Consider the following 13,829-nt stretch of genomic DNA (forward strand, 5'->3'; position numbering starts at 1 on the left):
TTAACTACATCCAGAGGTCAAGGTCAGTCAGCAGCTAAAGATAAAAAATTTCTCCATGTTGCTTTCCAGTCTCCCATTTCAAATGTCACACATGAAACCTGCATCTCTTGGCACTCATTTTGGCTCCCATTACTCATTTCACCTCTCTTGAATTTTGTGATATAGCTCTAGTCAATGGTAGGGCTTGAAAAACCTGTACAAAGAGGGTTTCTAAAAAAGAAACCTCAGATTATACACCCCAACATAATTTCTGTGAACAAATGGCTTTGGGCCCATGTCATGTCATGGCCTCTGGGTGTCCTCTGGCTGGGACTGTGGTAGCCTTTGACCTTCTGGACATAGATGCTATCACAGGGCATCACAGTCTAGTGGGGGGAAACATACACACAAGCATATAATTTAAGTAACATGTGGTAATGTGCAATGATAAAGACATTTATAGGCCAGGGTACTATGGGAGCATAATAAAAGCAGTTGTGAGCACATCTGGATCCAAACTTGGTAAGAGGTGATTTGTGAGGTGGGTAAGAAGTCAAAGAAGGCTTTCTGGAAGAGATAATAATAATAATAACCAGATTTTCAACTGGTTCTCTGAAAATGAGATGGAGTTGATTGAGCGATGAAGGTAGATAGGAACTCAGAAGAAAACCAGTATGGAAGTTTGAGTGGGCAACGTGCATGGGAATAAGTGCAATAAATGCATGGTATGTTTTACTAGAGCAGAAAGAATATGATATTATGTGGCAGTTGATAGGTAGAAAAGTGGACAGAGATGGGGATAGGAAAAGTCACAAATGTCACCCATGTTCTTCAACTCTGGCTGTTCATCAGTGTCCCAGATACTCAGGCCCTACTCTCTAGGATTAAGATTCAGTTGGACTGAGTGGATAGCCAATCATCTGTATTTAAAAAAATTTTTTTCACTTGACTCTAATGAATAACAAAGGATGAAGAGTCATGAGTGAGAAGAGTTATCGAAGATTTTCAGCAAGGGAGAGCAAGGGAGCAAGGGAGTTTTTATCAGATTAGATAGTTAGGGTAGATCACCCTGGCAGCTGTGAGAAAATAGCAGTAGAAAAACAGCAGGTGGGCAAACCTGGAACTGGGGAGATCAGTTAGGAGGCTGTTGCAAGAATGAAAATCAAAATGATAAAAGTGTATTTAGGTTTGTGAAAGCAAAAGATAGTAAAGGTCAAACTGTAATTGGGCTATTCCAGAAGCAGGGGAGCAGATAGAGCCATGATCTACTTAAAGAGTGGCTCTTGTGGAATTATTACACATGGAAGGGGAGGGTAAGGTAGTTGTAAAGAGTGCTTTCTGGGTTTCTGGCTTGAGAGTGGGAGTGGTGATGGGATGATACAAGGAAAAATGAGAGATTTGATGCTGGAAACGATAACTTCAGTGTAGATATTTTGAGATGGAGCTACCTGTAAGACATTTGGTCTGAAATGTCCAGCAAATATTGGGGCCAAAGTGCAATGCTGAAGATATAGACTTGTCTTTCATATGCATATATGGATTTATCAAAATGATGAAATGGAGCACATTGCCTGAGGAGAGCCTATGGCGTGAGTGGATGTCTCTCTAAGCAACATCTAAGTTTAGAGGTCAGGCAAAGAGAGATGACAGAAAAGAGTCAACAAACAAAGTGTTTATAAAGAGAAAAAAAATGAGAGTGAGAATGTCACAGCTACTAAAAAATGGACAACCATGACTTTGCTGTTTTTATAGTAGTTGTCCCCAGTTTGATTTAAATCTGTTATCTGACACTATATGCACTATATTTTTTCAAGAACATACTCCCTTAAGCAATGACCTGTTCTTCCTTCAGCTGGAAGGCCAAGAAAATGTTCTTCTTGGTTGGTGCCTCCAGGGATGAGACAAGCAGGAACCGTGACTATCCTCATCTGATGTCACCACAAGGTGTACCAAGAGACAAAAAAGAGAAAAGTCTCATGAGATTTGCTCTACTTCATTCCTTTAGAAGAAAAGGATAGCCTTTCCACAGAACTCAGACTGTCAGATTCCCTACTCTGCTTTACTTAACATTTATTTGACAGGTACTTACTGAACACCCACTATGTGTCTAATATTGTATTAGACTCTGGAAATCCAGCTCTAGTAGGACAGACACAGTCCTTGCTTTCTTGGAGATAGGTAACCAGTGTGGAAACAACAATGACTAAGAGGCAGTTACAATTTTATGTTTTAAAATTTTTTTAATTTTATTATAGAGGTGTGGGGTACAAGTAAGGGTTAACTATATAAGTAAGCTGCAGGCAGGTGATGTTTTAAGTCTCCAACTGGCCCTCACTTCCCCTGGTAACGGACCAGACACACTTTGTGTTATTACATGCCCCACCCCACCCCATTTCTCCCTACCTCCCTTGACAATGCCCAGTGATTGTCAATCCTTTTCTTGTGCTAATGTGATTAATGTGCAGGTTCCACTTATGAGTGAGAACATATAAGTATTCAGTACTTTGTTTCTGTAATAGATCACTTAGTACGATGGTCTCCGACTCCATCCAGTTGCTGTGAAGTCCATGATTTTGTTCTTCTTTATGGCTGTGTAATACTCCATCATGTATATGTACCACATTTTCTTTATGCAGTCCACTTTTGATGAGTAGTGGGGTTGGTTCCATATTTTTGCTATTGCGAATAGTGTGACTATAAACATGTGAGTGCAGTTGTCTTTTCTTATAGAACGATTTATTTCCCTTCTGGTATATTACCCAGAGAGGGATTGCTGGATCATATGGAAAGTCAATTTTTAGTTCTTTTGGGAATTTCCACACTGCTTTCTAGGAGGTTGAATTAGCTTGCACACCCATCAACCGTGTAGAAACATTCCCTTTTCTCTGCACCTGTGACAGCATGTTGTTTTTTGATTTATTGATGTGGCCATCCATACTGAGTTAGTTGGTATCTCATTGTAGTTTTTATTTGCACTTCTCTAATGATTAATGAGGCTGAGCATTTTTTCATGTATCTGTTGGCTGCTTGTGTGTCATCTTTTGAAATGTGTCTATTCATGTCCTTTGCCTACTTTTTAATAGGGTTGTTTGTTTTTTCCTTTTCAGTTTGTTTAAGTTCCTTGTAGATCCTGGATGTTAGGCCTTTGCCAGATACATAATTTGCAAATATTTTTTCCCATTCTGTGGGTTGTTTCCCCACCTCTATATGATCTAAATGATATGGAGGATTTTTTCAGGTGTTATTAGGAGAAATTCAGGAAAATTAGGGCTAGTTTGAAGAGAGTGGCAGAAGAATATTTTGAAAGGACAGTTTATCTCAAGATCCAGTGACAGGAATGAGCATGGCATATCAGCAGAAATGAGCATTTGAGTATGGCTGGGATGTAGGGGAATGCACAGTATTACCAAGTGATGCAGGCAAGAAGTTTGTAGCAGCCAAACCATAAAGGCAGTTAAAAGATATATTACATTCAGAAGGCAAGAAAAACACATGGAAGAGTTTTGAGCAAGTGAATAAAAATGAGATTTGCATTTTAGGAAGACAATTTTTTGGCTTTAATGTGGATAATGAGTCACAAAGGGACAAAATTAGAGGCATGGAAAATGATTAGGGCACTCTTGCAGTAATCAACTATTGGAGAAAGAACTGTGTAGACAGAAAAGGAATTTAGACAGCTAATGGATTAAAGATGGGAGGGAAGAATCTAAGATAATGGCAAGATTACTGGTCAGGATACCTGGTGGTGAAATATGTTTAGAACAAAAGGAAAATATTGAGTTCAGCTGGGGATATTTCAAATTTAAGAGACTAGGAACATATTTAAGGCTTTAAGCATTATCAGCAAAAAGATGACCAGACAGAGCATAAAAGAAATCAAAGCAGTAGATGACATCTCCCTGTGAGAGTCTGCAGTGAAAAGAGGACAGGATTTTAGGAACATATCAGCACTTAAGAAACAAAAAAAGTGATTTCAAGCTTAAAGATTTTATGTGCATTTGATAGAGTGGGTGGCCCACACACTGTTTGTAGGAAGCTGAAGGTCAAAGTCCTTGCACTGTGAGGTCCCAGTTCCTGTAAGCACAGCTGGATTGCAGGGGAGAGACAAGCATGTTCACTTACTAGTAGTCTGGTTTAATGAGAATGTAGAACTGTCTTATGGGTGGATAAAATTTGGCGAAAAAAAAAAAAAACCCAACAACTATTTGATTGAGGGGAGTGTAAATAACTCAGAATTTCCCTTATTTAGGAATTTAGGAAGTAAAACTAAGGCGTTACTAATCTGAGGTCTTTTCAGTCAGCCTGTGAGGACATATACCTGTGAATTCCTTTTTATTTGATGAATAGTGACTAAGGGACTACTAGCATACTTAGGAGAAAACTTAAGAATTTGTCCTGCTGGTTTATGTCAATGTTGCAACAGTATACTTTGTCTTCCTATTTTTTCTAAAACAAATTGAACACAGAAGAGGGGACCTAAAAAACCAGAATTTAGTTATTTAAAAAACTGCGTATTTATTTTGACATGTTCAAATTTCAGTCATCTTCAAAGTACTCTGTTTAACACGACACATCTATCAAGACGATTTTTCCACCACTCAAAACAGTTTTTGAACTCATCGATTCTGATGCCTTTTAGTGCTTCTGCAGTTTTTTGTTTCACCCCCTTCCAAACTGACAAAATGTGTCCCTTGGAGGATTTTTTCATGGGAAACAAACAAAAAAGTCACTTGGCGTCAGATCGGGTGATTAGGGAGAGTGGAGCATGGGGGGGGGAGGTCATGCCATTTTGGTCAAAAACTGCTGAACACTCAGCAGGTGTGCTATCATGGTGGAAGAACCAGGCATCTCTTTGCCAAAACTCAGGATATTTCTTCCACAAGCTGCGATGCAGCCTTCTCAAAACTTCTGGTTAAAAACCTTAGTTGGGCGGTGCGCGTGCTCTCAGCGGCGGCTCGGCCTCCGTCGGTCTCCTCTGCAGGTGGGCCCCGTGGCCTAGCGTCCGCTCCTCGCCACCCGTAATCGCGCGCCGAGACCCGCGGGGGGTCGTCGCCGAGGTTTCCACCGGCCCACAAGCGAGAGCCTGGCGGCCATCCCCTCCAGCGGCTCGCTCGTGGCCACTCACGACTGCTCCCGGCGCCGCCTGGGTTCCACTTCCAGCAACAGCTCCTGCGCCGGTGCCGAGCGCCCCGCGGAAGCCCTCCCGCACCCCCCCGGGTCTTCCCAAGGCTGACCCGGGTCACGGGTGGGCGAGCTGCTTTTTCGGGAAGTCCACTCTCCCATTCATGGCCACGGTGCTGGAGTCCACGGAGCACACGGAACCTCCCCCCAGGCCTCCAGCGGGATGACTACCCGTGGCTTGGCTCGGGAAGCGACAAGGAAAGAGCCTGGTGGCCAGTCCAGTAAAGCCAACGCTGGGCCCCCATCCTGAGCAACCACCACCAGCCCCAGGCCTTAAGGCGCTAGGCTGTCAGAGCCGTCCCTCCCCAGCCCTCCCCTTGCCCCTCTCCTTGCCCCTCTCCTTGCCCCTCTCCTTGCCCCTCTCCTTGCCCCTCTCCTTGCCCCTCTCCTTGCCCCTCTCCTTGCCCCTCTCCTTTCCCCTCTCCTTTCCCCTCTCCTTTCCCCTCTCCTTTCCCCTCCCATCCTGGTCCCTCCGGGCAAACTAGGTGGCCGCAGCAGGCACACAAGCAGTTGGGTTATTTTCTATCAACACAGCAAACACCAAAAGAAGTGAGAGCACTGCTTTTCACTGCCCAGCACATGGGAGCTTTCCTGATAATGTAACTGTCTCCCTGCACCAAGTGGAAAATAAACTCCAGGCAGCCAGGAAAAAAAAAACAAAAAAAAACTTTAGTTGACTGATCCAGAGGAACAAATTCCGAGTGTTCTACAAGGGTCCACCCTCCAAAAGATAACTCCAGTTTTTTTCTTTTGTGGGGGATCCCCCAATGCATGTTCTCAGTCAGTTAAAAGAAAAATAACCATCGTTTTCTGCTGAACTCAGAGTCTTGTAAGACACTGCTTTGAGGGAGAGTAAGGAGCACTGAACATCCTTCTCAGTCCTAGGCACCTGGAGTGCTTCTTCAGCTACAAACATCTGTTAGTTTTTCAACTTTATAACATCTGTTAGCTTTTCAACTTGCATTTGGTTCTCTTACCAGTGCTCTTACTGATTGTTTTTATAACATTTCTATGATTTTTTTTTTTTATCCATTTTGTACTTTTGATATTTACAAAAGCCATCTCTGGAAAGTCAACATAAGTGGATTTGGGTTTGGTGTAAATTATGATTTGGCAGCTCTTCTTACTATTATAATCATTTAAAATGTGCCTGAAGAACCCTGAGTGCTAATGCAAAACTACTATAGTAATGTGACCCGGTGTCTGAAAAATATAGTAGTCACATGGCAATTTTCTCAAAGAAATTGCCTAGCAAATGGCAAGGGCAGTGAATGACTTTGGAGTTGTGCAGTGTACATTGTTTCTTGGTGAGAAATGACCAACCTTAAATTGGAAGCATTGGAGGAGCTTATATCTAATCTAGTAAACTTGTGGATTTCCAGCATGGTACATTACAGTCATGTCTGAAAGGATCTTTATAAACAGCAGGTATTTGATGGAATGACTAGCCCAGCGTTTATCTCACCCTCTGAATTCTTAGATAAAGGGAAGCTCCCATGTTTGTGGAAGTTTTATTGCTAGATTTTGCCGAATTTTTTAGCTATAGGTAATTAGTATATATAGGAAAACTTCTTTGGAACATAAGGAATTTATCAATGACTTAAACTGGTCTATAAAAATTTATGTTTCAATATGGAAAGCAAATATGTACATACCTTGAGTAAGTTATAAGTCAAGCTTTTAGCATCTTTTATATATTTAGTACTTGAATTCACTGTGCAACATTTTTCTTTGGATTGTGCTAGAGATAAGTACTGTTCACCATATCTTGTTCTTGTCTTCTTATGGGGCACATGAAAGATTTCCCAGCCTCCTGAAGTTAAGCAAGGTTATATTACTAGTTCTGGCCAAGGGCCATCAGTAGAAGTGACATATATCACTTCCAGTCCAAGGCATTTAGAAGGGGTGAAGTGAGCCGGGCTCGGTGGCTCAGCCTGTAATCCCAGCACTTTGGGAGGCTGAGGTGAGTGGATTCCCTGATCCTGCGGGTTTGAGACCCGTCTGGGCAACTTGGCAAGACCTCATCTCTACAATAAATAAAAAATGAGCCGGGCGTGGTAGCGCGTGCCTGTAGTTCCAGCTACTTGGAAGGCTGAGGCGGAAGGATCACCGGAGCCCAGCAGGTCGAGGCTGCGGTGGCCGGGAGCGGCCACTGCACTCCAGTCTGGGCGACAGAGTGAGACTCCAACTCAAAAAAAAAAACCTCAAAAAACAAAAAACAGAAGGGGTGAAATGCTTCACACTCTCTTTTCTTCTATTGCAGTGATTTTGAATGGTACAAATTGAGATGGCAGTATTTACAAATGTTTGGGTTCATGATTGTGTGGAATAGCTCTAGTGACCTATACTAAACAGGTGATATAAATGCGAAACAAACCTTTATTCAGCCACTGAGGTTAGGGGGTTATTTGTTACTGCTACATAATATGGCTTATTTTGGTAGTACTAGATCAGATTCTTTATTAAAAATAATGGTTACACACACACACACACACACACACACACACACACACAGTTCTAGGTCTTGTAAACTTAAGTTTTTTGACATTCTTGAGTTTAGAGAAAGTATAATTAATCATGATCTTTTTAAAGAAACTACCAGTTGTACACTGAGAAAGGTAGATTGTAGCTAGATGCCTTCATAAGGCAGTTTTAAATGTCCATTGAAATAAGTTTCACCTTGGCTTAATCATATCTAGATCTTTTTAAAATTTATTATCTGAAGAAATTTAGCACTTGTGTATTTAACATCTTATGCAAGGTAGTCAAATAGTTTCATTTAGAATTATCTGTAAAAAATATATCAGTGATTTTGGGTTTAAATGATTCTAAAGGCTCAAGACAGAATCAAGTTTCAGGTGGAAAATATGAAAGTTGGCTTCCCAAGGCTACGAGGTTTATCAAGTGGAGTAAAGAAGATATTATATCTCCATGGGTAGATCCAAGCCATAGGACACAAGTTTTATGGAACCAGTCAAATAATTTCATATGCATTACTGATATGTTTTGTTTGTTTATTTTTGTTTGTTTGTTTGTTTGTTTTTGAGTTGGAGTCTCACTCTGTCACACAGACTGGAGTGCAGTGGCCGCTCCCGGCCACCGCAGCCTCGACCTGCTGGGCTCCGGCAATCCTTCCGCCTCAGCCTTCCAAGTAGCTGGAACTACAGGCACGCACTGCCAAGCCCGGCTAATTTTTTGATTTATTGTAGAGATGAGGTCTCGCCTGCCCAGGCGGGTCTCGAACCCGCGGGCTCAGGCAATTCACTCACCTCAGTCTCCCAAATGCACGGGAATACAGGCTGAGCCACCAAGCCCAGCTACTGATATTTTTTTAACTTATTTTCTGTCTTTGGTTTATTTGTGGTCCCAAGTCAGAATTGTATGCCTCAGGAAACTTCTCTGGAATTAACAGTTATAAAAGTCGTTGGAAAATGAAATCTACATAGAGGATCGTTCTCAATGATAGCTATATGTAAACATACAGCCTTAATATTAGAAGGAATGTCATTGTGCCAAAACAGAGATCTGTTGAAGGGGAAAGCCACAAGTAGTGTGTTTTAGTAATGAAATCGTGTGGTTTCTTATTTGCAAACGTATGTTTGAGCAACTGCTGCATTCCTCAGAAGTTGAGTAAATTTAAATAGTGTAACTAGCCTCTTGGAGTCTCAATACATTAATAATGTTATATTATGGCTAGGATACTTAGCAAGGCTTTCTACTGTACCGATTTCGTTCTTGCCACAGTTCTATGAGGCTTAAAGGAGTTAAGTAGCATACTACTACTCTCGCCACTAGTGTGGAACCAAGGCTCAAATCTAGTGCGTCTTAGCCCTATGCTGTTAATCACTTTGCCAGAGGACTTATTTATAAAACAGTAATAGCTACACTTGGATGAGATTGTTATAAAAGTTTACATAAGACAATATATTGAATATTCTAATTTAGTGAGATGTACTATTGTAGTTAGCTTGGACCACCATAACAAAATACTATAGAACAGTTGGCTTTGATGACAAACACTAATTGTCTCACAGTTCTGCAGGCTGGAAGTCTGAGATCAGGGTACGCACATGGTTGAGTTCCAGTGGGGGCTTTCTTCCTGGCTTGTAGTTGGCTGCCTTCCTGCTCTTCTGTCTGAGAAAGGGTTCTGGTCTCTCTTCCTCTTCTTATAAGGGCACTAATCCTTATCATGGGGGACCCATCCTTATAACTTAATCTAAACCTAATTTACTCTCAAAAGTCCCACCTCTAAACACTTGAACACTTAGAGGCCATTGCAGGGTTACTTCTGAGACTCTGCTGTACTGCCATTCATGCCAGTTATGTTTCTAGATCATCACCCATTACCTTGAGTAGTACTTATAAGCTGACAGTCAGCCACCTGGTTCTGAGAAACCTCTCCCTTGATAGCGTCTAACTCTCTTTTGTATCCTAAGGGGTAGGCCTGTGTTTGCACTTAGTAGGCTCTCAAAAGTTCAATACATGTACAGTAAACAGAACCAGTAGCCCTGGGAACTTTCCCAGGCCTGGCTCTGTCCTGGGAAAGCAATCAAGAAAGAGTTTCTCCTCCCTGGAAGAGAGGTTACCTCAACTTCCCACCTTGAAAACACAATACCAGCTCTCCTAGCAATACCCCGACCTCTGATGTTTGGATGATGAAAGACAGCCAGAATAGACAAAGGGATATTGATAGCATTTTAATACTCTGGGTAAATGAAAACGAAATAGCATTACACCAAACTGTTGGAGCTGTGGGTACTCCTCTTTGTAAGTGGGGCAATGCAGCTAGCAGAGTACCAAGAAAAGAAACAGGCCATGAGGTCAAGAAAACTGCTCTGATGTCTATAAACTGGTAAATCCAGACAGGCACCCTGAAACCTGACTGTACCCTATATTGTAGCCTGGAGGCATTGTGTTTTGCAAAATAAGATGGGAGAGGCTTGATTTGATATGCGTAGTAATCTAAAAGCTACCCAAATTTGGTGCTTACTGTGAGACAAGTCTTTTATTGAGTGTTTTATATATACTGACTCATTTATTTCCTCACAGCAAATCACTCTGTTACTATTGTCCTAATTTGGTCAATGAAAGGATGGAGATTTAACCTTCTAAGTAATTGTCCAAGCCAAGAAGTAGTGAAGCCAGGATTTGAATCCCAATTGTCTGATGAATAAAGCTAAGGGTATGGCCATGATAATCTATCCCCTTTTCATTAGTGAGTGCGAGTACATTGACTTGGCTGGAAAGAGTAAGTGAGCCAATGTATAACAAACCAAGGCATAGTTCCAGTTTTTCCACTCCCTCCTAAGAGTGGTAACAGCCTACTATACCATGTTTCCTTTTGATCAGGCTGAAGTTGAGTAGCATAGGATTCAAAGTAAATATTTATGATTGTTCTCTGGCCTTTAGAGAGAAAATTCCTGCTCTTCTCCATTTCTTTAAATCAGATTTTTCAGCAAACTTAGAATATATGTACAATTATAAGCAAGTCAAAGTTGTACAGGTATTCAAAGTGCAGCTGGGAACAAAAGGTGTAGTAGGTACCATCTGAAGGCACACAGTCCAAACTCACTGCTGGGTAATGCAAGCAAAGGGGTTCCCACATGGAACTGCTGCCAGGCATCTCTGAATGCTGATAGGTCTAAAGAAGGAGATTGTGGCTAATCTTGGCACCCCTCCCAACCTGGTACCTCATTCCCCGACATTCCCAACGGTCTCTCTTCAGTCACACCTCATTTTTTAAAATTGTGGTCAAATACTCATGAGTTTTCATCTCCATGTAGAAGTTGATGCTGTATCAGAAAGAACCTTTAATTGGAAAGGAGAGGGAATGGCTTCCTGCATCGGCATCAACTACTGCCATTCTGCTTGTTGAATGTGCCTCTGCTCTGGTACAAACGTCTTTGGCAAGACAGAATCAATTCACAGGATTGCCTCTTGATTATTTTTAAAAGCTGCATTTCAACAGAACAGATAACCTTTCAGGGTGCAGATAAAATGCTGTATATATTCAGATCACGATGCATGGGAAACACACTAACTTTGTTTTCACTACAAGTTGAAGGTTTTCATCTGCCAGGTTGACTGGTGCCAAAAGCAGGTTCCCAGTTTCTTGCCAGTGATCCTCATAGGAACTGACACAAGCCAAAGCAATAAATCCATGGCATCAGCTCTGTATCTCTGTGTTGAAATCTTGCTGAGTGTAATGTGAGGGAACGGGAGGGCGCAGGGGAGCTAGAGTTGGTCTAAACTACACAAGAGCTCTTGCCATAAAAATCAAACCAGATCCTTGCTGAGGGCTGAAGTCATTGGTCAAATTCCCTTCCTGTTTTCCTTTTCATGCTTTTTTGTTTTGTTTGCCTTAACCTTTCACTTCATGGTTCTTGTGGAATCGGAAGTAAAGCAATACCACAGGAGAAAGTGAACCCAGCTTGCGGTGTCTCTGACTGAGCCAAACCCAAGAACTATTGGAACTCTCCCTCTCCAGCCTGAGTCTGTGAGATTTCCAGCATGATAGCCAGACCAAAGAGGCTTGGAGTGACGTATTGGCCCCCTCAGCATGAACCTTGGCAAAGTTTGTGTTTGTTATTTCACTCATCTATCAGCAACATTGATTTTGGGGGGTTAATTCTTTTTCCCAGCGCCATTGAGTAAATATACTTCCAAAAATCTAAAAGATATACCATTACAGAGTGTGAAATGTTATAGTAATTCTTTCTTCTCTGGCAGATATCAAATGCCTGGTTTATATTTAAGTTTCTCTATTTGTTAAATACACTTAGGCTGGCATAAGTACACTGTAGAAGTATGTGTTCGGTGGTTTGTTGGTAAATATTTAGCAACCTTATCTCCCCTAATAAAAAGCCCTGATTTATAATATATGCCCATTACCATGGGATACCAATAATGACTGTAGCTGATTCCAAGATACCAATATGTTATCACTGACCACACAATTGGGAAGAGATATGCCTAATAGACTTTCGCCAGGTGTTGTGAGCTAAATCCAGCACACTGCTCCATTGCATCTGGCTTTGTGTGGATGATGCATGTGTGAAGACACTGAGTTCCTTGCCCCCTCACCAGACAAATTGGGAGGAGAGCTAAAAAGGAGAGTGGGACATCATGAATCTATGCACCCTGCATATTAACTGTCAGTGGGCTTATATACAAACACAGTGGTCTCTCAATTAACATGTGCAGCTTATAAAAAATTAAGGGAAAATGAAGATATATGTCTTTACTTCTTGCTTTGGATGACTATTAAAAAGCTAGTTGAAGGTTTTCTCTTAGGAACAGTGAAAGTTAACCAGCTGAAGTTAAGTTAGGGCTAACTTAGAGTTTGTTCCCTTGTATGGAGTGTAGGAGGCACAGCAGCTCATAGATGGCAAAGTAACTCTTACGGCCACACGTGTGCTATACGGCTCAAATTTAGACCAAACCACATCATGAGTGGCATTTGTCTTTAGTTTGCAAGATAAACTTATTCAGTTCTGACAGAATATTTCAGTCTTATTAGCCACAAACCTGCAATATTTCTCCTTATCATCTAAGTTTACTCAAAGAGGAGTAAATTTCTCAGTAATTATCTTCAGTGTTATCGACCTCCTGTGTCAGGCAATATTCCACATGATCTCTAATCCTGGTTCTGTCATGTAAGGTAAAGATTATCTTCATTTTATGAATGAAACCAAACCCAGATAAATTAAGCTGCAAATGTTCACACTAATAGAACAGGGCTGGAGTTTGGAGGCAGCTCTCTCCTAGGTCAAAGCCTTTCAGTTTCTTTCCAAGAAGGTGCTGTCTCTTGTGATTTAAAAAGTTATAGTATGTTTATTTGTATAAAATGTTCCTTTAGAACAAACTCTGGGCTGGTCCTTGCCATAGGTCTGGTAGCCTTTTCCAAAATGATCAAGTGCGGAGAAAAGAAATTCAAAGGAGTATTGAATCAGTGAAGGTTACCCATGGAGGGACTCTAAGCCCACTGGGACACTGAGTTCTCAGGTGGGCCTGGAAGGCAGAGTCTGCTACTGATATAGTGGGCCCATTGTCACAGCGATATGAGAAGGATGCTGTATCGTCAATCTGGAGGAAACTTCTGTCTGAAAAGTACTGTAACCCATACCTCAGAGTTAATGACTGATCACTCACACTGAGGAGAGAGGAAGCTGTGTGTCATCAGCTGAGGTTCACAGTCTCATGGGGTCACTGTGAATCTAAACGAGCACTCTAAGTACTAACATTACATTGACTGATGGCTGAGGACCACTAAATAAAGATAAGTGATTATGACTTCTTCCATATCATTTTTTAATTAGAATTTATTAGAGATTAGTTGACCTGAGGTGGGAGAAAAAGCTTATTTTTGTGGGCACATTGAGGGACAGCTACAGAAACTCATGTTCTAATGAACACAATTTAGTAAATATAGCTGGGAAGATATCTGAGTAAAGAGTCAAATTTAGAACTTAGATCTAGTATTATTGCTAATGCATTATGGTGAACAAGTTGCATAGCTTGTCTGAGTTTTTATTTCATCTTTTAAAAAATTAGTATTGCCGGTCTCGATGGCTCAGCCTGTAATCCCAGTACTTTGAGAGACCGAGGTGAGTGGATTGCCTGAGCCCGTGGGTTCGAGACCCACCTGGGCAACTTGGTGAGACCTCATC

At 41.5% G+C, this 13,829-nt stretch overlaps 1 pseudogene; it reads left to right on the forward strand.

Annotated features, from left to right (window-relative positions):
* The first annotated feature begins 619 nt into the window (after positions 1–619).
* LOC103267716 lies at positions 620–5,410 on the forward strand (annotated as a pseudogene).
* Positions 5,411–13,829: the final 8,419 nt, after the last annotated feature.

The sequence above is a fragment of the Carlito syrichta genome, unplaced genomic scaffold (genome assembly GCF_000164805.1).
Source record: "Carlito syrichta isolate Samal-C Ts95f unplaced genomic scaffold, Tarsius_syrichta-2.0.1 Scaffold308211, whole genome shotgun sequence".
Taxonomy (NCBI): domain Eukaryota; kingdom Metazoa; phylum Chordata; class Mammalia; order Primates; family Tarsiidae; genus Carlito; species Carlito syrichta.